Here is a 7,102-nt window from a genome sequence, read left to right on the forward strand (position 1 = left end):
CTCAAGACCACAATTAGGCAACTCTCAGGTGTATTGCTTTTCCAAGGAACACCTCAAACTGATTATTCTTCCAAGTCCTAAGTATTCCTGCCTCCCACGTGGTCTACTGCATTCCCAGAGCTCAAATGTCTATCATTGATTTGACCTGTATGTCTATTACCTGGATGGTTCATTCAATCTCCCTCACTTCTTGGGTGCAAAATTATGAAAGCCTTTGCCTTAGGGTACGGTTTTGCTAAAGTTGGCCTCACTCTCAGCTGGCTGGGTTGAATTTTGTGAAACAAGTTCAATAGCTCTCTTCAACACTCGTGGAACCATTTAAGGGGGTTATTTTCCTGATGAATCTTTTGATAAGGAAAGAAAGCAGCCAAAAGCCTTTCTGTATTTGGAATGCTTTTCTGAAATAAGCATATATATTTTTTATATATATATTTATATTTCATATATATGAAATCTAATAAATCTTTAGAGGAAAGATTTCAGTAGTAGCTTCCGCTTATGTGACATGCATGGAGTTCAAAGTATAGGCATCAAAGAGGAGAGGAAGAACAAATGAATTTGGAAAGCCTATGAAGTCCCATGGAATAAGACATGTTCCATCCATCCTGCTGTGTTGCCTGATTAACCTGGGATTCTGATTTAAAAGGCGAGGCATCCAAATCAGTGGTTCCTTGGAAAGGATTCATAAACTTGGTCAACCATTTTAAAACCTCGAAAACTGTGCTTCTGAGCTGCAGGTATTAAAGGAGCCAGGCCATCCTCATTACATGATTGAGCTGAAGGTATAGGAAATAATTTCCATCCTTTTTTTCTTATAGAGGATTCTGGATGGGTCAGAGGAGAAAATGGCCATGTCTGGCAATGCCTTTCCTTCAAGAGCCTTGTGTCACTTAGCAGGATCCGAACTTGTTGGGAGCTAATGGGAAATCTGAGTGTGAATTTGATTTATGATGGACTAACTTTTACATCTAATAAAATCCATGTCTGTAGAGTCTGTGGGTGTGAAAATTGTGTCATCTTCATCATCACCCACCTTTCCATTTAATCTATGGCATATCCCTAAGTAAAATTGCAAATAAATGGAATTAAATCTAGCACAACCATCAGTCGGAAATTGGGAAGAGGGGAGGAAGGGCAACATCTTCTTGGGGCTTGTGGACCCAAAGAAAATCCTCAGTCAATTACTATGTAAAGGAGCTTCCACTGGGCTTGGTAGAGACAAGTTGTAGCAAGTCTGTGACAGGGTCTGGAAATATTCAAACTTCTCCAGCAAAAGAATCCCTTGGGGAAAATCCTGATTCTATGCAGTCATTTATAGCACTTGAAGCTCCCAACCTGCACACACAGAGGTATTTTGTGTGATTTTAATTATAAAGGCACTTTTCAAATTTATTGCATTTTAAACTGATTTTCCTTGTTTTTAAGTGCAGAAGTTATACCCATCTGATTCATAGATATATAACGAGAATGTCACCCTAGGATCCTTGGGCCCAGAGCTTACACATCTGTTGGAAGCACCATTAACAATTTTTTTTTTTTTTTTGTCTTTTGTCTTTTTGTCTTTTGTTGTTGTTGTTGCTATTTCTTGGGCCGCTCCCGCGGCATATGGAGGTTCCCAGGCTAGGGGTTGAATCAGAGCTGTAGCCACCGGCCTAGGCCAGAGCCACAGCAACGCGGGATCCGAGCCGCGTCTGCAACCTATACCACAGTTCACAGCAACGCCGGATCGTTAACCCACTGAGCAAGGGCAGGGACCGAACCCGCAACCTCATGGTTCCTAGTCAGATTCGTTAACCACTGCGCCACGACGGGAACTCCACCATTAACAATTTTTTACACATTCTTCCAAATCTCACTCTTTCACTTATTCTGCTGTCAACTTGACCATTCCCAACAAACCTCCCTTTCACTAAGTATTTACACAAATGTGATTTTTCTCATGTACAGCTTCATAGCTCACCCAAGTGGTACTTTTAAATGGTGAACTGGGGAGTTCCCCGGTGGATTAGTGAGTTAAGAATCTGACATTGTTACCACTGTGGCTCTGGTTACTGCTGTGGCTCAGATTTGATCCCTAGCCCTGGAAATTTGCATGCCCCAGGCATAGCCAAAAAATAAAATAAAATAAAAGGTGAATGGGGAGGAGAGACAAATGAACAGACAAAAAACTTTCTCAAGAATGTTTCTGCTCCTATCTGTCAGAATATTGTCTGGAGTATTTTAAAAAACCTAAGATCACTGTGAATATGAATTGTGACACCCCCCCTCCCCCGCCCCGAGTTGCCTGCAACCCGCACAACGTTACATGGTGACCCTCCACCAGAACATGTGATGCTTCCCCTCCCCACCCATGCACACACACACACACACACACACACACACACACACACACCCCACACACACACACAATATCTCAAATATCTGGGGGCCTCACTGCTTCATGGTCACTTCTCATGCAATTCTGTCCAAGTTTTTGTTTCTCTTTTCCTTATGTCAAGGTAGACACCAAAATGAGCCTCTTCTGCTTCTCGAATGCTCCAACCCAACAATGATTTCAGAGGTTTAGTTCAGTGATTCCCAAAAGGGGGAAATTTTGCACTGTCTAGAGACATTTTGGGTTGTCACGACTGGGAAGGGGATGCTTCTAGTAGGTAGAGGCCAAGGATGCTATTAAATAGTCTTCAAGGCACAGGAAAGCCTTCCCACAACAAAGTGTTATCCAACCCCAGACGTCAACAGTGCCAAAGTTGACAAACCCTCATTTAGTCCCTTTACTGAGGACATCCAAAGTTGTGGGGAAAAGGCCCATCACACTGCCTCCTGCCATCTCCTGGGCTCCCACACCTATCTCTGTGCTCAGCCTTTCTGCCCTCAAAGCTCTCCACTCCATTCACCTCAAGAGAGATGGGTTTTTTCCAGACCTCCCCAGTGCACACCAGCTCTCCTTCCTGAATCCTTATAGCACTGATCAGTTGGTATCCAGAACCAAAGAGACATCCCCAGCCCAGGGAACTTACGAAGACATTTCCCTGGAAAAGTCCTCATGAAAACCAATAAGAGAACAGAAAACTTCCAGCTCTGCAGATACATATAGAAGTTTTGTTTTGTTCTGTTTTTTTCTTTTTAAGCTGCTCCCAAAGCATGCCAGATCAGGGATCAAACCCATGCCATAGCAGTCACCCGAACCATCGCAGTGATGCCGCTGGATCCTTAACCTATTGCACCACCAGGGAACTCCTGGAAGTAATCATTCAAATTTTAAACAGGTCAGTTTAACCAGTGTGTAATACAAAATGCTAATTAAATACGACTGTATTTGAATAATTGGAAATAATAGATACCACTCAAATTAGTAATAAATCGTCAAGCACCACATTATTTCACAGCTGGTTGGCTGAATAGATTGTAAACTTAGCTAATGATATTGCTCCATTATGGTACCAATTTAGCCAGGAAAATAAAAAGACCAGCAATTTTCAACTAATTCACTCTAACATCAGGACTCGGGATCTGAACCAAAGAGGGGGGATATTATCTATGAGACTTTTTAACAAATACGCTCTCCGTTTATCTTTCTGCTACTTTATGATATAGGTATTGTGAGCATCTTTATTTTACAGACAATTTAACCTAAATTCGGGGTAGTAAAATCAGTGTCTAAATTGGTTCATATGATCTCCACGCTATACAGTTAAATATTTTAAAATATTCGAGCATGTATAAAGAAAATATTTCACATAAGAGTGTCATTCCTAAAAAACAACAAACAAAAAAACAAACCAAACCAAACCAAACCAAACTACAATTCAGAATGCAAATAAATCCAAAGTTGTTTGGGAATGACTGGCATTTTTTTCCTTTTCTTTTAAATTAAAATATAGTTGATTTACCATGTTCTGTCAATTTCTGCTAGAACACAAAGTGACCCAGTTATATACACACACATTATTTTCTCATATTGTCCTCTATCATGTTCTATCCCAAGAGACTAGACACTGTCTATACCTTCCCTGTTGTATACATCAGGACCCAATTGCCCATCCATTCTAAATGTAATAGTTTGCATCTGCCAACCCCAAACTCCCAGTCCATCCTATTCCCTCTCTACACTTTTTCTTTTTACTGGCTAAATGGGCACCTCCCTGAAGCCCAGAGGAGGAAAACATTGAGCTCCTTATGCAAGATGCTGGGACGAACTTAGCAACCTCCCTGCCCCCAGGCTGGCGCAACCCTGGGAAGCCTGCACAATCCTATGGATGGCATGTCAGCAGCTGTCCCCACAGCCTCGACCTAAGTCCTGTACCACCTGGGCTGACTCACACTGAGATCTCGTAACAGTGAAGCCCTGTCTCGAGTCACACCCCCTACAATCTCTCTTGTGCCCTCCTTTATTGTATCTGCCCTTAAATCTCACTTGGTCCCATTCTCTTTCAACCCTCCCTGTTCTTCCTGTCTATGACAGCCCTTCCTGTTTTTAATTTTTTTTTTTTTTTTTTTGGTCTTTTTGCTATTTCTTTGGGCCGCTCCCACGGCATATGGAGTTTCCCAGGCTAGGGGTCAAATCGGAGCTGTAGCCACTGGCCTATGCCAGAGCCACAGCAATGCGGGATCCAAGCCGCATCTGCAACCTACACCACAGCTCACAGCAACACCGGATCGTTAACCCACTGAGCAAGGGCAGGGACCGAACCCGCAACCTCATGGTTCCTAGTCGGATTCATTAACCACTGCGCCACGATGGGAACTCCCCTTTTTTAATTTTTAATTTTCATTGGCATACAGCTGATTTACAATGTTGTGTTAGTTTCTGCTGTACATCAAAATGATTCAGTTATACATATATACATTTTTTATTCTTTCCCACTATGGTTTATCACAGGATATTGAATATAGTTCCCTGTGCTATACAGTAGGACTTTGTTGTTTATCTAACCTATATGTATAATAGTTTTTACCTGGTAATCACAAATTCCCAATCCATCCCCACTCCTCTTGGCAACCACAAGTCTGTTCTCTCTTTGTCAGTCTGTTTCTGTTCCATAGATAAGTTCATCGGTGTTATATTTTAGATTCCATATGTAAGTGATGCCATACGGAATTTGTCTTTCTCTTTCTGACTTACTTTGCTTGGTATGATCATCTCTAGGTCCACCCATGTTGCTGCTAATGGCATTATTTCCCCTTTTTTGATGGCTGAGTTGTATTCCATTGTGTATAGTATCACACGTCTTTTATCCATTCATCTTTCGACATTACATCCCTTCTTGATGAACTTTCTGTACCATGAGAATCTCAAAAGCAATCCTCCTAATTATCTTTGTACCAAGGTCATCTACATCCTGGTCCTTATATTCCATTATGCCTACCCAGCCAATTAAAAACTCCTGATAACTTCAGATACCCACGTAGACTAGACCTGTGCCCAGGCTATGAGGAGCTAGAGGGGATAGTCTTGATTTCTTTGCTAGTTCATGGTCTCCATCCCCAAGAAGACTCTTAAGGCCACTCAACTCTCAGAGGACATGAATCCAGACATCTTCCTCACCAAGTGCCTTTCCTGATCTCCCAGTCATTTCCCACACTCCCCACTCCCAGGGAGGCTCCTGCCTCTCAATTGAGAAGAAACAGAGACTATGAGGGGGGACCTCACTCCATCTACTGTCTCACTCATTGTCCTTATCTGCTCTTGCATCCCTGAAGTTATCTCCTTGCTAGTTTCAACGGACCAGATCTCACCTCAACATCCTGTGCCCTCCTTTATTCCTCATTCTGATTCACTCATCCTTCCAATCCAAACCTTCTTCTGAAATCGCCCCTAGAAGGTCACTGATAACCTTCTGATGGTCAAGGTGATGGGTCCCTCCTACCTCTCTTTTCACATATCCTGTTCCTACTTAATTTTTTATTCCTTTCTCTCCCAACTCCAGACTCATCTCTGAAAAGTTGGGGGCTCAGACTCTGGCATCCAGCTTCCAGGGTTCAAACCCCAGATCTACTATTTTCTCACTTTGGTGACTTTGGGCAAGTTATTATTTATTTATTTATTTTTGGTTTTTAGGGTTGCACCTGCGTCATATGGAGGGCCCCTAGGGAGGGTTGAATTGGAGCTGTAGCTGCTGGCCTACGCCACAGCAACGCCAGATCTGAGCTGCATCTGTCACCTACACCACAGCACACAGCAACGCTGGATCCTTAACCCACTGAGCAAGGCCAGGGTTGAATCTGTGACCTCATGGATACTAGTCAGATTCATTTCCACTGAGCCACAATGGAACTCCCAAGGCAAGTTATTTTTTATCTCTATACCACAGTTAGCTCATCCTGGAAATAGTTGATAATAAGCAGTATCACAGGTCATAAGGTTGATGTGAATATTGAATTCTTGCCTTGGATAATTCTAGCCAGTATTTCTTTATCAAACTCTTAGTGATTGTCTATTATGCACAAAGACCTGGGAATACAGATGTGAACCCAGGCTCTGTGGTCAATAGAACTTCCTGTTGTTAATTTGTTTAAAAACTCAATTAATAAAAAGATATCTTTACTGTTTCTCCTTCAAATAGCCATTGTGGCTCCTTTATGGATTTTCAAAGTCACACTCTTTTTTTGTTCTGCACAAATACTGGGGCTCCCCTTGTTTTCAAAGGTATATTTGATCTCCTTTTAAAAGATATACTGACCTCTTTTCAAATGCATATTACATTTTATTTCAAAGTCAGCTTCCTGATGACTAAAAAGCACTTTCTCCCCTGAAGATCACAAAGAATGTTTGGAATGATTCAAGGAATGGGAGACATTTGGCACAAATTCAGGTGGAAAAGCCTGCAATTTGGATGGTTTGGAATATCAAGTGCAATGGTCTCAGCCTGTGGGTGGTGAGCATGTCCCTCCTTCTTTCTTGCTGTACAGTCTTTATGAATAAAAACTATGGGTTTTAAATTCTGTATTTTGGGCATCTATCATCCCACAAGAATATAGAGACAATCATTATATTATTTGAAGTCACTTAGAGTGTGGTGGTCTTGACTGCATCCTCTCTGTTGTACCATTTCTTTCTCACCTTGGTTCTATTTCCTTCTAAAATATTCATGGAAAAAAATGG

The sequence above is a fragment of the Sus scrofa genome, chromosome 14 (genome assembly GCF_000003025.6).
Source record: "Sus scrofa isolate TJ Tabasco breed Duroc chromosome 14, Sscrofa11.1, whole genome shotgun sequence".
Lineage (NCBI taxonomy): Eukaryota > Metazoa > Chordata > Mammalia > Artiodactyla > Suidae > Sus > Sus scrofa.